We start from the raw sequence: 18,107 nt of genomic DNA on the forward strand, positions 1-18,107 counted from the left end.
TAGCGCTGAATTTTAAATGAAACATTTAATTGTCCATTTTCTCATTCCACCCAAAAGTAGAAGGAGAAAAATCATCAGTATTAATAATCAAAACCTACACAAAGAGAAAGTTTAATACATATATATGAATTGTGCCCTTGTAGACAAGGTTGCTGCTATCAATTGCTCCCTGGCAATGAATAACAAATTAACCTTCTGATCGTCATCAGCTATGACTTTACTCTGTGTATGTCATGAATTCTGTTCCCAAAGTCAGTGGGGACCTGATCCTGCAAACATTTTGGAACACTTTGAGTTTTGACCCTAAATATATATTACTTAACCGCCATGATTCCATCTTGTTTGAGAATAACTCTAATGGAGCAGCTTTAGAGTATCTGCAAATGTGGGTGTTTGTGGTATTAGTGTGTATGTTTGAAAAAAATATCATGTTAATATAGATATTTCTCAATTGTAAATGTTGAAGTTAAGGAAAAATATTTTTAAAAAATTCTTAGAAAGAAATGCAAATAAAAAATACAAGTCCTCATCTTTCTTAATGCATCCTTTCTGCTGTAGGTTTCGAGTAACAAAACCCTTTAACTTATTAACTGAAAGGCATGTATCTTTTTTGTCATTTAGCAAAAAAATACCCAAAACGTCTTTTGGGGGCCTAAGTTTGGAAACCATATTTTTACACAGGCTTTGAAAAGCAACATCTTAAAACATTCTAAAGGAAAAAGGTTAATGAATAAGTAACTTCTCCATTTTTGCTCTGCTTCCACAAGCCTCACTGCCATGCATACACACAAATGCACACACACGTGTGCGTGCACACACACACACAGAGTTTAAGGACTGACTGGCAGCTGAAAGCAGCCATACAAGCAACATTAAAATAAAACCTATAGAAAAGAAGACTGCAGGGTAACTAAAGCTTTGGGCTTAGAAAGGCATTTTCCATTCAGCTATTAATATTGTATTAAAAAAATAATAGTTTTAGCTCAAATTCCCATGTTTCAAAGCTCACACAGCTCTAACACTGAGGTTATCTTGTTTGGCATGAGAACAGCTCATGTCTACATTAAAGCTGGAAGCTTAGAAGTGACATAAACAGGCCTTTTTCTATAAAGATAAAAGGCTAAGCTTTAAAGAATTTTATATTTATAGATAAACGTTTCCATAGTAATCATTACAGTGAAACTTGCTAGTGTCAGCAATCCTTTGCATACAAAAATGGCTTATATTCAAATTAGCAGGAATCACGGAATCAGATCCCAGCTGCTACCTGAAAGAAGGGCTTACAGGAAAGTGTGAATGGGGGTCTCTGGGGTGGGCAACTGCCCTTATTTTGATCACCTCTCTGCTCCCTTCTGCCCTACATGCCAATACATAAACCAGGAGATGCATTGTAGGAGGCAACTTCGCAGCTCACAAACACAATTTAGGTGCCCTTTTCCACCTCTAATTTCAATGATACCTCTATATTCAATGATATAAATACAGACAAATTAAAAAGTGTAAGAGAAGCAACAGGCAGAGAGCTGGGGCAGGTGACAGCAGTATCCGTATCCACCTATTCCCTGCAACTTGTATTCTTATACAATACGGTACAAATTCAATCCCTGCTTTGGGAAGATGTCCATTTCTTGTTACTTAGGGCGAAATCTGTTTCCCATAGCCCTCAGTGAAGCAGAATTTCCTCCCTCGTGCTCAGCAGAGGCCTGTATAAGTATTGTCCCACTGATGAGTCTTGCTGGATCAGGACTCCCTTCTTATTACATCCCCTGCAACAGGCAGACTAGCATTTAAAAAGAAGGAAGTTATTTAAAGCAACAAGGCTACAGTAATCATGTAGGATAAGACTCAAACTGCGTGTTTCTGGAGGTTTCTACAATGCCCTGAAGTCAATTAGGTTTTAATTAAAAAAAAAAAAACACATGAAGGCTTTCAGTCTATGAATTTTTAAAGCGCCGCTAGTTAATTAAACAAAGGAAGGAAAATATCACATTCCCTTTTTTTTACAGGTGGCAAGATGAAGGAGAAGAGAGGTGAGGTGACTTACTCAGGGACAATGTGGTAAGTCAGTAGTGCCTGGCACAGAACCAAGCCTCCTCACTCTGAGATTACATCCTACTCACTCCTTGAAGTCCTGAAGAAGGGAAAAGAAAAATAGCTAAGAGAGCTGTTCAGCTTTGAAATGAGAACGCTGTGTGTGTGAGCCCACAGGCGTATGAACATATGCCATGAGAGAGATGCAAGCAATACTCCCTGATCAGCAATAATAAAAAACTCCCTCCTCCACCTTTTTTCTTTAAAAAAAAAAAAAAATGCAAACCAGGCAGTGGGGTAAGTCTGAGTGGTTTGCAATTAATTTACAAATGTTTCCATTGTAATCAGCGTGCTAATACCTGTCACTGTCAAGCACCTCTTTCCAGCGAGGGCTCGCTTGCTGTTTCTCTTGGCACATGGTGCTCTGACACTCACAGGAGATTACTTTCATAAGGTGCTTCGTATGCACATTCAATAGCCATTTTACCCAGGTTTTTATAATATCTTTGGAGACGTATATCCAGTTGTTTGGCTCCTGCAAAGCTACTGAAGTCTGGGACTCAGCTGGCAGAAAAGTAGCCTCCAATAAATAATGAAACTCTTTTGGACGGGGAGATGTTTGTGTTAACACCTAGCAGAAGGGAGGGAACGGGGCCGGGAAGAGTGGCTGCACTTCAAAGAGGTTGCCCCTGGCAGGCACGGGCGCCCCGCAGCCAGCCGGTGCTGCCTGTGGTTGGCAAGCTCTGCTGGAGCGATGGCTGCCTTGGCTGCGAGCAGCTCCGAGGAGCTCGGCAGAACGGCTTGTGGCTGGCCCTTGTTCTCAGGTGCTGTCATGGAGCATTAGAGCCCGCGTTAAGTGGAGAACAAGATGGGAAATGTTAAAAGAAAGCCAAGGGCCTGTGCTCTGCTGACCGGTGCTTTTGCAGGTTTGATGCAGCAGTAGCCCCCCCACTCTTTGCTTCAGGAAAATACTCTTAGTTGAATTACTTCTTTAAAAAATACCTTGTCCCATGTGTTGTGCTACACTGGCTCCCTCACTTGCAAGACTCTCTTTCAAAACAGTTATGTTCAAATCTGTTTTGGTACGCAGGTTCCTTGTGATACGGCTTAGATTTTGTTCCTAGTCAGAAGTGTCTCAGTGGAGATCTGCATAGCAGGCTGCCCCCATCCAAATACCATTTTTTCCTATGAGATGTTCAGCAGCAAAACTGAAGCATTTCTTCTCCCCTCTGCTCCTTATCTCACCTGTGCAACTGAAGATCAAAACATCAGAGAGACAGGGTAGTATTGCAGTGCAATTGTAGTACTCACAAATCATTTGGCCTGAGCCAAGATCTAGGGAAGTCAATGGGCTTTGGATCAAACTCTACCACTGGACAGCAACGCTGATTATATTTTTTACATTTCTGCGGCATATGCCATCCCAGCATGTGATGTTTTACAGGCATCAGTTAAGACCCACAGGTTTCTGGTGAGGAAGAAAAGCAGCCATTTTGTAGAGGAATACATGCTAAGGCAGATCTTTTGGGGTGTGTTGCTCAGGAGATTATGACAAGAAATCTGGGCTCACAGTCCTTGCCATACTTCCACTCTCAGTGGCCACCTATTATGCAAATCCACAGCGGATGTCAGAGCTGTTCTCTCTGAAGCCATTCCCGCCTAACACACACACTCTGGGAACTAGCCACCTTCCTGGCTGTACCTATGGGTACATTGTCTGGACACACCAACAGCTTCCAAATTCATACTGCAGATGCAACTGCACACCACCTCTGTGGGTACATGCACATACGCTCACAATTTTAAAAACTAGATCTCTGTTTGCCAGCCATTATTTATTGCACAGTGGGGTCTGATAGACCACTGTTTCCTCTAAATTGCTTTGAACAGGAAATAAATGCAATGACTTGCCCTGTCTGTTGGCAAATGGTGATTTTTGCATTGTTGTGATAGTTCTCTTTGTGTGTGTGTGCGTGTGCGCGCGCGCACGTGTGTGTCACAGGAAAAAAGGCTTTGGAGAAGAGCAGGCACTTTAGTTACATACCTTGAAATTCCACTCTAATCTCTTGTTATTGTGAGTTTTATGAAATAAATTCTGCACTGTAATTTTCCATGTGTGGTCTCAATGGAAGGTAACATATTATAGGAAGTTTGAGCAAAAGTCTGTTTAGACATTTGGTGTTGCGAGAGTAGGATGGAAAAAACTTTTGCTGTAAGTTTCAAATGTCATTTAAAAAAAGAAAAATGGCCAAAATTAGAAACTTCAGATGCAGTTTTTACAGCCCCTATCAACAAAACAAAGTCTGAGGCAAATTGACCAAGGGGTTTTTGAATTACCACATTGGCAGATGCTGATTATAAAAAAACTCTGCCATCCACATTCCAGAATATTTCAGGACTCCCAGACAACACTGCAAGGGAGTTAAATGGACTCCTCTCACCACTGCTTTTTGATGGAGCAATGCATAATTAGGGACAGGATAACGAAATGCTCGACTGCTCTGAAACGCCATCTTAAAATATTTGAATAAGAGTTGAGCCAATATATAACCTCACGCAGCACTTCATAGTGGCAGAAATGCCAAGTGTCCCACTCAAATATAGGGAAAGATGCAATTCCCCCTTATGTTCTTTCTATTTCTTGATTTTTCCAGCTCTGTTTTTTTTTCCTCCCCATGAATTGCCTGTCGCCCCCACCATCCTCCTTCACCTTCCCACACAGATCCTTTTTTTGTAAGTAACTGTGGAACGTTCCAGCTACGCTGTGAGTTAATGCAGTGCGATAGAGGGAGAGGCAACATCAGGGAGTCAAAAATTTGAAAAGTTAAGGGGCCGAGTCTCTGGCTTCAGTTCAATCGATAATTGCTGTGCATCTGGCCCCATGTTTCTCCTGCACAATTAGCACATTGCGCATACCTTGACTTTTATATCAATTTGCAAAAAGTAAATTTACTGTTTGCAACACTGAGTACTGATCATGCAGGATGGTGAAAAAAGTCTCCCTGATGTCAGCACAGCCAAAGAGATACTCAGTACAATAGGCCCAAACAGACCCTGGGTTACAAAAGTTTAATTTGCGATGCACCTTGACATCAGCTAACAGTTGCAGTAGGAGCTTTTTTCCCCTCATATGACAACTTCATGACCTGCTGGGAAGAAAACGCCCATAGCCAGTGAGGTTGAACACTAGGCAAATAATATCAAAATTAAAAGTGCAGGGTGAGTGGGGCTGGGCTGCTTTGTTTGTTGTTGTTCTGAGAAACCAACTAATTAGACAAGCGCCAGGCACTGCCTGCATACCTCGATAGCTACCTGAGTAGTTTGTGTAACTGTGGAGTAATTTCAGCTGCAAAAAAAGTAGTTTTCTCCCACCCCAGAAATGACCACAACCCTTTCAGAAGGCACAAGTGCTTTGGTATGGAGGTGCTTTATACTGCTCTAGGCTGTGCCCCCACCTACACAGAGCAGACTAAAGCAGCATAGATAGTGTCGGAAGTGCTCGAGGCACGGGTTTTTCATGCCTGCCCTCCACTATTCTTTACATCACTAATCTAGATGCCAACCACCTTAAACCAGTACCAGGGCTAAAATTAAAGCAGTACAACTATTTGCACCCAGAAGAACCTGACCAAGTTTCAAAATACATCAATTTCTCAAAATGTTTCCTTGCCAGCTCCAAGTCCCACTCCATGCCAGCAGAAAGTCAGCAAGGCCGAGCATGTTCCTCCCCACCTGGGGCAGCTTCCCCCTCAGTTTAACAGGAGCCCACCGCAGTGGCAGTGCTAGGTTGCCTACAGCCCTGCGGCAGAACAGTGCCACAGCCCTCCTGTGAGGCTGAGCAGCCACAGGACCAAGCCCAGCGCCTGCCAGTAAAGCCACCCTTTTCCAGCACAGCCTGCCATCAGCCTCACCCCACCATCCACAAGAGCTCTGGAGTCCCAGAGCTGCCAAGGTTTGGTTCACTCACGATGCTGTAGAACAAAAGGTTGGTTAAGGATATTTAAGCTTGTTTGGTTTCATTATCACTTCACAGCACCAAGAAGTGAGTGGGGGAGCTTCAGTTAGTTGACATTTATAGCATGCTAAATTACATACCCAGCATTAACTTCAATGGCTACTGTGATCCGTGATGGTAACTCTACCTTCTTTTCTTCTCTACCAACTCAGGGCAAAAAGTTACATAAAGCTTTGCAAGTATAATCCAAAAGCAGGCTAAAGGAAGTACTAAAAAAATACACATACATGTATATACATATGCACATACATACAACTTGGTTCTGACTTCCCCTTATTTGTTCCCTCCTTTGCCTTTCCCTACATCAATTCTACCACAAAGGCAAAGGTACGGTTCACCTGATTTTCCACATTCCCATGAGATTGCCAGTATACTAGAGTCAAACGTCGTCTCGTATCCTTCTCAACAAATATTCTGATGGCCTTTTGCGTGAATCTGTTCCTCTTTAAATGTTCCTGTACACATTGCAAAATCATGCAGAGAAGGATGGAGCAAAGGAAAACAAGCAGTGAATTTTATGACTAAAGTGGTCTTTTACTTTGCTGACCAAACCAAATGCAATATTTTCCTCTAATTTTATATTCAATTTTTCCCCTCTAATTTTATTCTACCTGAATGAACCCTTCCTTTATTTTGTTGAGATAACTATTTTTTAAGTGATGAGTGTAAGTTAAATTTAAGATAACAAAGCAAAACACTTCAAATAAAAAAGTAAAAACATTTCTTTTTTTAAATTCAAAATTTCAAAACTTTTTGACAGATTTTTGAATTTGTTTCTTCTAGAGCTAAATATACAAAGCTGGTAAGAAGTTTCACTGCAAAAAATCTGCCTAGCTCTGAAGAGAGGTGTTTTATTGCGTGCCTGCATCTTTGCACAGAAAGGCCGTTTAGCAAGCTAGGACAATGCTTAGAACATCCAGCGCTGTCCCCCTTTATTGCCAGTCTTGGGTACTGCCTGCTGCCTGCCCAGAATCATTTTGCTGTGGATCATATAATCTCCTAGCATCATTTCCAGGGTCCCCAAGGCTTGGGGCTCTAGAGGTCAGTGCAACCATGAACCGTGGTTCACACTCAGTTTGCACCAGTCAGTAGCAGCTACCTTCATGCACAAAAGGAAAAATGTTTACAGACTTGAGTAATAGTCTAGCAAATCCCCATTAGATTCTTTTCCCTCCCTCCCCAAATAAATGAATCCAAAGAGAAACTGATGCTGATCGCCATGTGTTCAGAGTCATGGGCCACTTTTTCAGCTGGAGCGCTGCTGAGCTCTCCTGGCGCTCAGTGCGATGATGCTCATTTATACAAGTGAGACACATGGCCCACAGTTTACGCTACACATCCAAAATCCCATACAGACTTAATTTTGCTTTTCAAAGCCCACAGAAATCCACAAATTAACACCTTTTAGCATTATTCACTCTAAGTTTTTCAGTTTTGCTGCAGTAATCGATTAACAGTTGCTTTCAAGTTAGGGTTTATCTCTTGTTGGCGGGTATATTTATGACACATGGTTACACCTACAAGAATACATTAAAAGTTTTTGAGCAACTTGGAACTAACTACAAAGGCAAACTAGTGCCTTGCAGTTGCTGTAATCTTTGATGTCAGTAGGATACTGCATTTACCAAAATCAAGCAAGAGAGTTGTTTTCTGTGATTAAAGCAATCCAGGTTAAACCTTTAAAGAAGCCGAGTCAACACAAGTAACTTTAAAGTACACTTTTGAAATGTTCAGAAATATTAACAGAGTGCCATGCACAAAACTTTTACCTGTATCTCTCCCCCTCGATTAACTTCTTTTTCTGAGAGAGAGAATGCTGTTTCTTATATAGCATCCAGTTGAACAAAGGAGAAACAGAGCCTGAACTCTGTCCTCTGGGCACCAGAATCTGATGCAACTCACTTTCATCTCGGTGTAGCTTATCTGGTAGGCAGACCCAACGGAGGCATGAATTCCTAAGGATAAGTTATATTACACAGCATGTGACTGGATTCAGCCAACTCACCAGTGATGAATTTGCCTTCTCTGGAAGAGTTTTACTTGCTTTTAAACAGAAACCTTCCCAAACGGAATTAGTCTGTCAGTGTAATCTTTACCATAGTTAGACATGATGCAAAAAAAGGATACAAATATGCAAGTTACAGACCCACAGTGCAGCCTGCATGCCAAACTAGACAAATGTGATTGTATGCACACATACAGACACATACATAAAACACACATGATCTGAGTGAGCTTATCTTTAACAACACAGGATTGTGACTTAGGAAAACAATTTGATTCCCAGCCTTGCTACTGAATTCTTCTGTGACTTGAGGTATTGCATGTAATATCTTAGTCTCTCATTCATTTATGCAGACAAAATAGTCCTTTGGGGGCAAGGGCTGCCTTCACTGCATGCTTATATGCTTCCTAATGAAATAGGATGTGAGTTGGAATTTTGTCATGCCAGAAGAAAGTTATTGATAGGGCTTTTTTCTATTGTCAAAAATGGATCACCATGAGTGCAGTGTTGGGCAAATACTATAATTAAGGAATAACACATTTCTAGTTTCATTTTCTCCTGTAGTAATAAATACTGCAAAGACTTGTCTTACAGTACTAGTTCAAAGCGTTCCAGGTTGCAGTGAGCTACTTTTCTGTTTGGGGGATATCAGTATAATATATGCTGGTATTTTATAAGGGCTTTCTTCAGACATGCAGAAATTTGAGACAGAATTCATCAACACCTTTTCTCCGACTGCCAACGCAGAGCCGTGGCTGGGAGATGTGAAATATTCCGTGCAGCTAGGGAACAGAGAACCTAACTGGGGAAAGCAATCAAAACTGCGTGGCGGTGCACAGACTATACAGTCCATGCCCAATTCACATCATCGTCTAGGTTGCATTTGAGTGTGTGTTAAGTGGCGTTATTTTAATATTTCTTCTGGAATGGTAGCAACTTCATTAAATGTGACACTGCACATCATCCACCATCACTCTCATCATCGTCCTCTAGGATACACCCACACCCCCACGCTACAGAAAGCTGCAGAGCCAAAGACCCTCGTTGCCCATTAACTACCTAGAAGAGCCCAAGCACTACTTTCCAAGCTCTGTGTCATGATTATTTACCACACAGACCTCTGCTTTTAAATATGTGTTTTAATTTCCTATAATCCCAGCTCCTACCATGATTATGTGGAATTCCATTTATTCTATTTGTTCTATTTTAAAAGGGATGAAGTAATCTTTGCTGGAAACTATGACCCGATTGAAAGTACTGAAATGCTGCAATGTCTCAGACACAGCTCTGGCACATGAAGAAGTATAAATTAAACTCTTCTGCAGACATTTGATCTCCTGCTATGAAAAGGGATATTGTGCTTCCTCTGTTTAACAGTATTCTCTGTCCACTGTGAAAAGAACCCTGTTTGCACTTTTTTTTTTTTTTTAAAGTGTGGCATTTTTTTCCACTCTAAATAGGATTGCAAATTAAGCTTCGGCATGTATACACACAGAGTCTATATATTACTGACTGCTGTGAACTAAGGGATGCCAATGCCAGATCTCACAGACTCATTAACCAACTGATTCAATCGTTACCATGAGTCTAATGCTTTTGAGCTCCAGGACGGTATATAGTGCAAGCACTCTACAACTGCAAACCATTTTTGGTCATGAGTAAACAGATCAGCAGAAGGCAAGGCAGCATGTTAATCCAGTCAACAGTCATTGCTTATAGTTATCTACAAAAATTCCAGTAGCCATGCAAACTCTGCCTCTCTTAGCATAAGGTCACCAATTACAGTTACCGTTTCTTTATTCAAGGTATTTCTGTGTCCCTTGTCAACTCTAATACAGTTCTGTGCAGAGGGGCCTTCTTGCTCTAGAATTTTAAGTAAATGTGTATAAAACTGGGTTCACACAACATGAGCTATAATTCTGCACGTTGTGCTGCAAAATAATTCAGTACGGTTAACCATCTCCTGTAAGGCATTTGCCCCAGAATTAGCTCAACTTGCATACTCACCTCTAGAGCTAGGGAAGCTTAAGTGAGAATAGCCATGACAAAAATAGTACTTGAGAGTTGCTGCGGGGTTAGCAACAGATGAGATGCGTGAACTACAACAAAATCCCCCTCTTTTCCACAACAAGCCAGACAACGCATGTCAATGGTTAAGGAGTTTTTTGTGTCAGTAAGATTCATGTTAGGGGCAATTCTCTTGTTAATACTTCAGTGAAAACAGACCCGTAGTGATTGCTGTATCAAATGCTTTCAACTTACAACAATACTGGACAAGATCTCGAAATGTTCAATATTGACCTGCTTTTGATCCCATGAAAATTGAGGGGAAAAAAAATCTTTCACCGCAGGCAGTGGAAGCAGACTAAAGACCACGGAGATATTTCTGTTTTTAAATCTCAATAATAGATCAAAAAAAACAACAAAAAAAAAAGCCCTGCAAAGAGCAGCTGCATATTGGTAGCTGAGTTATTGCTGCTCTGTATGTGGCTACCAGCAATAGCGTTTTCCAGTGTGCTGTGGACCCAGGGCCAGGTAGGGCAGGGCTGTGGGGAGCTGGAGACCCACCCTGCGGCAGCACCACTGGAGCAGCACCTGATGGCCCCTGGGGGTGCAAATGGGGTCCTGGGCTGCAGACGGGAGGGAGGGGCAGTCTGGGCAGCCCCACTCAAGGCCCTGTCACCAACACGGTGAAAGGGACAAATAAACTCCCATAACTTAGGATCTTTTGCAAGGGGCACAATATCCAGTTGTAGCATCTTCTCTTCTAGCTGATGGCACAGATAACACCTTCAGAGAAGGATAACACCTCTAACATTAGCTAGAAACAACTCCGCCCCCTGTCCCTGCCTCAGTACAATTGTACATCTTTAGCTGAAAGATTTCTGTTGATATTCTTGTGCTAGAAGATGGATCTTTGCTGGCCACCATTTTTAATAGCATGCTCCTTCCTTAGAAAGAATCCAGACTCCGTTGAAACAAAAAGGTTTTGAGTATTTTAACCACAAATATTTCGAGGTTACCTCTACTAGTCTCCACTTTTCCCTACATTTTCCACTGCTAATGGAGTCTTTCAGAAAAAAAAAAACCAAAAAAAAAAACCCTTCACTATATATTCCCTCCTTCTTTCATTTGACAATAATATGATGTTCAGTCATTGCTCTTTGATGTTTCTTTGTGCTGGGATTTTCAAAGGAAATTAGCTTCCAAAATATGACGACACTGAGCAGCAGAAGCTGAGTGCCTAACTTCAGTGGGTCTCACTGAGCATTCAGGCTCAAGCTCTAATACTGAAAAGATATGTGTCATCTGTGACCTAGAGACTGACATCTTTTGTGGCATTTAGTCCTGTCAGAGATATGTGGTAGTGTGAAAGAAACAACTGTCTGGTGGAAAACTGAGATATGTAACACATGTCTCTGTAGGTTTTTTTCAATCAGAAGTCCTTATGTCATATTTGGTTCCTTCAATATAAAATAAAAATCAGCTAATAAAGTTAAAATAACATAATACATGTTGGCTGTGCAACTTCTGCTTCATATTTGCAGAGTCATTCTACTAGTCTTTGAACGCTGTCTTTGAGTGCTTTATTCTGAGGCGGCTGCTCTTGTGGAACAGCCTTAAACTGTTTGAGTGCCTTCAGTGTGACTGGATTTGTTTTGCTTTGGTCGAGAAAAGCATTTTCAGTAAGTTGAAGCTTTGCGACTGGGCAGTTCCTTAACAAAGAGGAGAGTTAGGATCTGGTCCCCACTCAGGGACCATGTTTTACATGTAATAGTCAACGAGAAAGACATTTTCACTGGCAGTCAGAAGACAGGGGAAACAAATGTACCAATCAGTAAACTGCTAAGTAAAACAAAGTGGGTGAGGGTCATCTTTAAAGGCAAGCTCAGGCAGACTTTGCAAGCCCAATCAGAGAGTGAGTGGGTGCACTGCAAGAATCTGACCCCCAGAGCACCCAACAGTCCAACTCCAGGGACCAAACCAGGCTTTCCTAGAGACTGATGTCCAGCTTCTCAGCTTGAAGCACTTCCAACAACACACCTGAGCTGAAGAACTTTACTTGAAATTTAAATGTGAATAGGAGAAAGTATCACCAGAGCAGTTTCCTATGATCAATATTTCCTTCAAACTAAAATCACAGTCCAGCTTCCCAGGCTGCTTTTCTGTATGTGGCTGGTACAAGTGGCTTCCCCTGAGCACTGCAGAGAAGAAGGAGAAATAGTTCACCACTAGCTGAGATATACTCATCTCTTCATTAGGAATATGAACCCTTATGAGGTGTAAATTCCTAACTGAAATTTAATAAATTTAATGAATAGATTTCCTGTTTTTCCCCCAGAGCTCTAACATTCTTGATGAAGAAGGCTCCTCCCTTTGCTTATACCTTTGCAATTAGCCATCTAGTCCTCGAGACTGTTAGAGCAGCACTGTGTCAAATCACATTACTGATTTCAGTGTAAAAGTTTCTCTTTGAGTGCCTCATTTCCTCCAGGGTCCAGAATATCTTTGAGAACCCTGTGGATGCTCTCCAACAAGCAGTTTACCGACTCTTACAGCTACCCCTGGTTATACCATCCTCATCTCACTCCTGACGTAATGATGCAACCAGCATCCCAGCTATGTCCCCTTTACTGCTAACGGCTAGGAGGCAGGTTTGGTAGTAGTATGCCCATTTTTGACAACCATCCATCATAGTTCACCTGGCATCCCAGAAGGGAAACTGCAGAGGCATTGTCTGAGAGATCTCTAACCCTATAACTCAAATATCTACGGAGAAGGAGCATGTGTCCTCATAGCTGGGAACAGGTTCATTAGATTTTTTCCAGTAGTCTGCTGCTTTAATTTGGTTTTAGCAATCCAGAGAACAGAGCCACAAAAACTTCCCAGAGGTACATTTTTCCTGCTAACCAGGCAAAACATCATGTATCTCTCCATGAGGATGAGGAAAAAGCAATAGCCAAGTCTTCTCACCAACAATGCTTCGGATTCAGGGCTGCTGAAGACTTTATAGCTTCCTGAGCTGTAAAACCATAACAACTGCTTTGAATTTCACTGGCATTCATCCTGTATAATGTTTGACTCCCTCAAACCAGCAAAACGAATAATTGCAAAGGTAGATATTCTCTGATCTCTCTAAATCCCATGTCGCTCTATTCCACCTACGTCCACATGAAGGACAAAAGGACCACATTCCTCTAGGAAGGATAATCCCAAGAAAATACGAGCAAAAATCCTGCAGTGGGTCAGATCGTCTGGCTCACTGTCCTGTCTCCAACTGTGGCCATAAGTGGATGCCTGGGAAAGAGTACAAAAATAGAACAAGAAAGGGATATTTCTCAAAAATACACTCTCAGCTTCCAACAATTTCATACTCAGAAACTTCCTGCTCTGGTGAAACCATGTTCCCTCTTCCAAAAAACCCCAGTCTCTCTGTCCTCTCTGCACAGTGTAAAGCCAACACTGAGCCTAACTCTTTGGCCCTTCCAGTTCTTAAGCAATTAAGTGGGACTACATCTAAGTGTGTCCCTACCAAAGTCTTTCGATACATAGCTGGCTTTCCTCCAGCCTCACTGCTGACCATTAGCATGAGATGCTGAAAGGCAGAGCCCTCCCACCTCCACTGCTGTTTGTAGGTGTTCCGACCATAAGTCATCCTTCAAAAGGAAGAAAAATTGCATCAAGGGAAGGTGAGGGATGTTGTGGCCTCCAATTTCCCTCTCTTCTCAGGAATGATGTGGCAATCAGGTTGGCTTTGCCCAGAAATACCAAGAAGTTATTATTAATATTTATTATTCCTCAGTATTTTTCCACTGTCCTAGCAAAGCTGCTAGCTGGTTGCTCTCGAAAACTGCATATATGAAAAGACCTTATCATCAAACTAAGAGAAAAATGCTTAGTACCTGCTGGACATAGAAAGGCACAATACAATTTTCATCAAAATCTACTGTAAACACCTCATTTGTTTTGATATTTGAACTGTGATGATCAAAGTTCAAGCTGTGCTGATTATGCACTTGTTGACTGGAAAAAGAGAAAGACAACCCATGACATTATTTACATTCCCTGATTGGTTCCGATGACCAAGTTTTTGGTGCAAAAGGCCCAAAGGAGAAGAAATTAAAATTCACTTTGTTTAAAAATTCACATGTCCAAGCTGAGAATTCATTTCCTAAGAATGCTTATTAAAATTTAACTCCATGGCTGTTCATGAAAACAGTACAGAGTGGTCAGTCTCTGGCAGTGTGGATTACAATTTCAAATGAATATTAGCCATCTTTTTAACAGCATTCATTAAACCCTATTTTACAGTATTAATCATAAAGGTCTCTGAGAGATGTCTTTAAGTTCAATAATGAAATTAATCCATTAATTGATGATGGAATGTATTTATCTTTAGAAAAAAAATATAATATTCCAAGTATGATTATAATCGCCATTATTATTTTCTTTTAAAAATTTGTTGTACCTTTTAGAGGCATTTCAGTAACCGTGTTGTTTCAGGATACAAAGGGCTATAGAACATTGCCCACTTTGAATAGTCTTCTGAATGGGGCCTTTGTTTTGTGTGCTGTTTTGGTAGGAAATGGTTGCTATTTAGGTCTCCAAGAGGGAATATAAAACTATGCTCACCTAATCAAACAGACCAGTAAATACAGCAGTTAATCTGACAACTTCAAATTCCTGAATTGCATTTGGAGAAACAATTTAACACAAACAATCATTTAAAGCCTGCATTAATCATCCACCTTAGGTTACTAAGATGCATAATTTGTTTTAATTATGGCAAACTCGTGGTTCTAAGTGACATTTCTAACAGTTAGATATTTTATTAAAACAAAAAAGAGGGAAAAGGTACTGTTAATCTTTTACATCAACAGAGTTGTAAAATAAAAGCAACGTTATCATACGTATCAGAAGATAGACCTATCATAACTCTATGTCTAAAAAATGTAACTGTCCTAAGTATTCTACATAAGGGGAATAGAGTTGCTTATGAACTAAATCAACTATTGTTCTCCATGGTGGCAAAATGTTCCCTTTTGAGCAACCCTGCATGGTGGATGTGAATGTGGAACTATGGCTTCTTTTGCTTCAATTATTAACATATCTACAGGAGCTTCATAGTTACCTTGAACAGGTTCAGTGGGCACTTCAGAAACAAAAGGGAGAAAGGGAAAAGCATGTGCAACAGCAATTTCCACCTGGCACTTTAGCGCAACACAGAATAGCATTCTAAAACAACAACAGAAAAGGCTTTCTCATTTGGATATAGTCAAATATAAAGATATAACTACTATATTTAAGTCTGTGCCTCTCACAACAATAAAAACAGCAACCTTTTGCTTGTCTGTCCTTGCAGTGTTACAAAGTAGTTTGGCCAAAGATCGCTGTGTTTTCAAAGCATTACACAAACTCTTTCTTCCTTCTTAAAAAAAAAAAAAAAAAATAAAAAAAATCCTGGCTTTTAAAAGAGCCATTGTCACTTCTGGTTGAATGTTTATTTTACTGTCTCCTGCACAGCAGAGGGCATTCCACCTATAAAGAGCAATTATATAGCACTGGGACAATTTGAATACGCTAATCAATGCTAGTTAAAGTGCAGATAAATAAACTTTTATAGTGCCAGGGCTCCTACCCTCCATGGAAATTATTGTTAATTTATTGAATCAATAATCTTAGAACAATAAATTATAATGTCTTTTGTTTTACTAAACCCATCTTGCAGCATATTTTAAAAGCACAGCTTTATAAATATTGCAACAGGCTAGGGGGAGATTTCCAACCAAGGCTTTGTGTCTGTCCCATTATGTGAAAGATTAAATTGTAAAAGAAAAAAAAAAGTAAAAAAAAACCAAAACAAAACCAAGAAACCCAAACCAACAAAAAACTTGAAGGTGAAGAGACACTGAAAAAATAAATCCTTAAACACAAAAACTGTCTGGGTTGTAGCTCAGCCCTCTTTGGGGCTGTATTTTTTAACTCCTTCACTACCAATGATACCTCTATCAATTTATTTTGCATAAAGGGAAAACATGTGATTTATAAGAACTCAGATGTTTTAAAATACAAGACGAGACTGATCTCCACCACAGCGTAAGTCTCCAATAGCTCTATTAATTTCAGCAGCACAATTCTGGATCTACCTCGATGTAACAATGATCACAGACTGACCCAACAACTGAAAATACATTTTCTTTAGAAGCAATTTCACCCCCAAAGATGCCAGTGGAATTAATTTAACCTTTTGAAAACATCACATCATTCAGGCTACTAGATATCATGTAAATAATATTAATTTCTCCATAAGCTTTCCTACTTCATATTTTTGCAACACCTACTGCAAGGAAACCCACATCCTTGGCTGTTAAGGTGCTAGAGAAATACTGTTAATCTTATTATGGTCTGGACCATGTGAAAGTGTTCCATGCATCTGTAGCTCACTGATTCCGATTTGTATCAGTTCAATAAGACAATCAAAAATCTTCTTGTGAGGAACTAGCAGTTTCTATTTACCTTTTCCAGATTAAATGAGTTGGAGCAGGAACTGCTGGCTGTTCTAGTGGGAGCAGTTTCAGGACAGGAACGGAGATACACAGCAGAGTCTGGTTTTTTTCCTGGAATAGCTGGTTATTCTGGGGTAAGGTAAGGGCTTATCTGGTGGCAATGAGAAAATTCACCCCGAATTCAATGTGTCCAAATTTCATCCCACATCTTTTTGACTAGTTACTGTCAAGGTTTCAACACTGGGACACTACTGGTGAGAACCAGACTTTCAGCAAGGTGTAAATTAGCTTAGTTGAGTAGGAATTAATGATTCTACACAGATTTGAAACAGCTGAGCGTTTAGCCCAAAGACAGTTAATTCTGTATCCACACTTAAGAAAAAAACTACATGAGTTGCTATCCTGCTTCTGATCTCCTATTTTTGATGAACGTTTTTGAAGCTGGAGCCACAGTCCCTAGCTTATGTAAGCTTTGCTTATTACACAATGCGCTAAACATAAGTAAAAGTAGGCTGAATCATATGGGGATGCAAACCTGGCCAAAACCCCCAGAAATCTCTGAGGTGGGTGTGAGGAAAATCAGCTGCTGTAATTATGATGGTGGTTGTGGGGGATAAGGGAGCAGCCAGATTTGGCTGTGTTTGAAGCAGTACTTTTTGTTTTGCAGACAGGGAGTGTATTTTGACTTGTCTTCAGATTGTTAATTTTTAACTCTTGCTGTTTGCCAGGTTGCCCGTGCCCAGACGGGAAGCATCATTTCAAATTCTGCCTACATCATCAGGCAGCATCAATCCACAGATAATTTAAAAATTACTCTTTTAGTCACTGGCAGGCTGTGGCCATTTTGTCTTGGTACCTCTAATCCAGCTCACCACTGCTCTTTTTCTGCAGTCTGCTGTAAGCCTCAAGTATGCTGCCGCTTGAAGCTCCATGGCATCGTGCCTTTTTATCGCCATGCTATGTGCTTCATGGTCCTTTTGTTCTGAATTTTCTCATCAACCACAAAGTAAGAATTTCTATGGAAGACTTTTCAGTGCATCTGCCACACCCACTTTTTTGTGGTTTGGGTGGGGTTTTTTTGTGTGGTGTGTTTTTTGCTTTTGGTTGGGTTTTTTTTTTGACAAAGATGTACACTTGGCCTTAAGAGTTGCTTGTGGTGCTAAACTTGGCTCATGAAGCCTGGGATGTTTCAGGAATCTTTGGATGAAAGAAACTACATAACAAAAGCCATTTTCAGCAGGAGCAGCATCTATTATTTGGGGACTTGAAACTGCACCATTAAAATCTGTTGGAGTTTTGTCATTGATTTAATCAAGAAGAGGAAGCCCATAGTTGAAAAACTACATCCAAAATATAAATATCATTTTTTAATAAAGTACTTAAGACAATGCACATTTGCAGTAATATCTGTGGGTAAGAATTCACAAGATACTTCAGATTAAGCTTCTCTACTGTCTCTGCAGCAACTGTATACAATTATCTTCTCTCTAACAGCATCCCTAAAGCAGATGTAATTAGGGATCTTTGGAGCCAACATATGCATATCTTA

At 40.5% G+C, this 18,107-nt stretch overlaps 1 protein-coding gene across 1 annotated transcript in view; it reads right to left on the reverse strand.

Annotated features, from left to right (window-relative positions):
* The window catches only part of SOX5 (SRY-box transcription factor 5), a 722,135-nt gene extending 714,217 nt beyond the window's left edge, over nt 1–7,918 (reverse strand). Inside the window, exon 1 of the mRNA XM_075114236.1 lies at nt 7,816–7,918. The gene's annotated coding sequence lies outside the window, so the exon portion shown is untranslated. The remainder of the gene's footprint in view (nt 1–7,815) is intronic.
* Nucleotides 7,919–18,107: the final 10,189 nt, after the last annotated feature.

Source organism: Phalacrocorax aristotelis, chromosome 1 (assembly GCF_949628215.1).
Source record: "Phalacrocorax aristotelis chromosome 1, bGulAri2.1, whole genome shotgun sequence".
NCBI classification, from domain to species: Eukaryota; Metazoa; Chordata; class Aves; order Suliformes; family Phalacrocoracidae; genus Phalacrocorax; species Phalacrocorax aristotelis.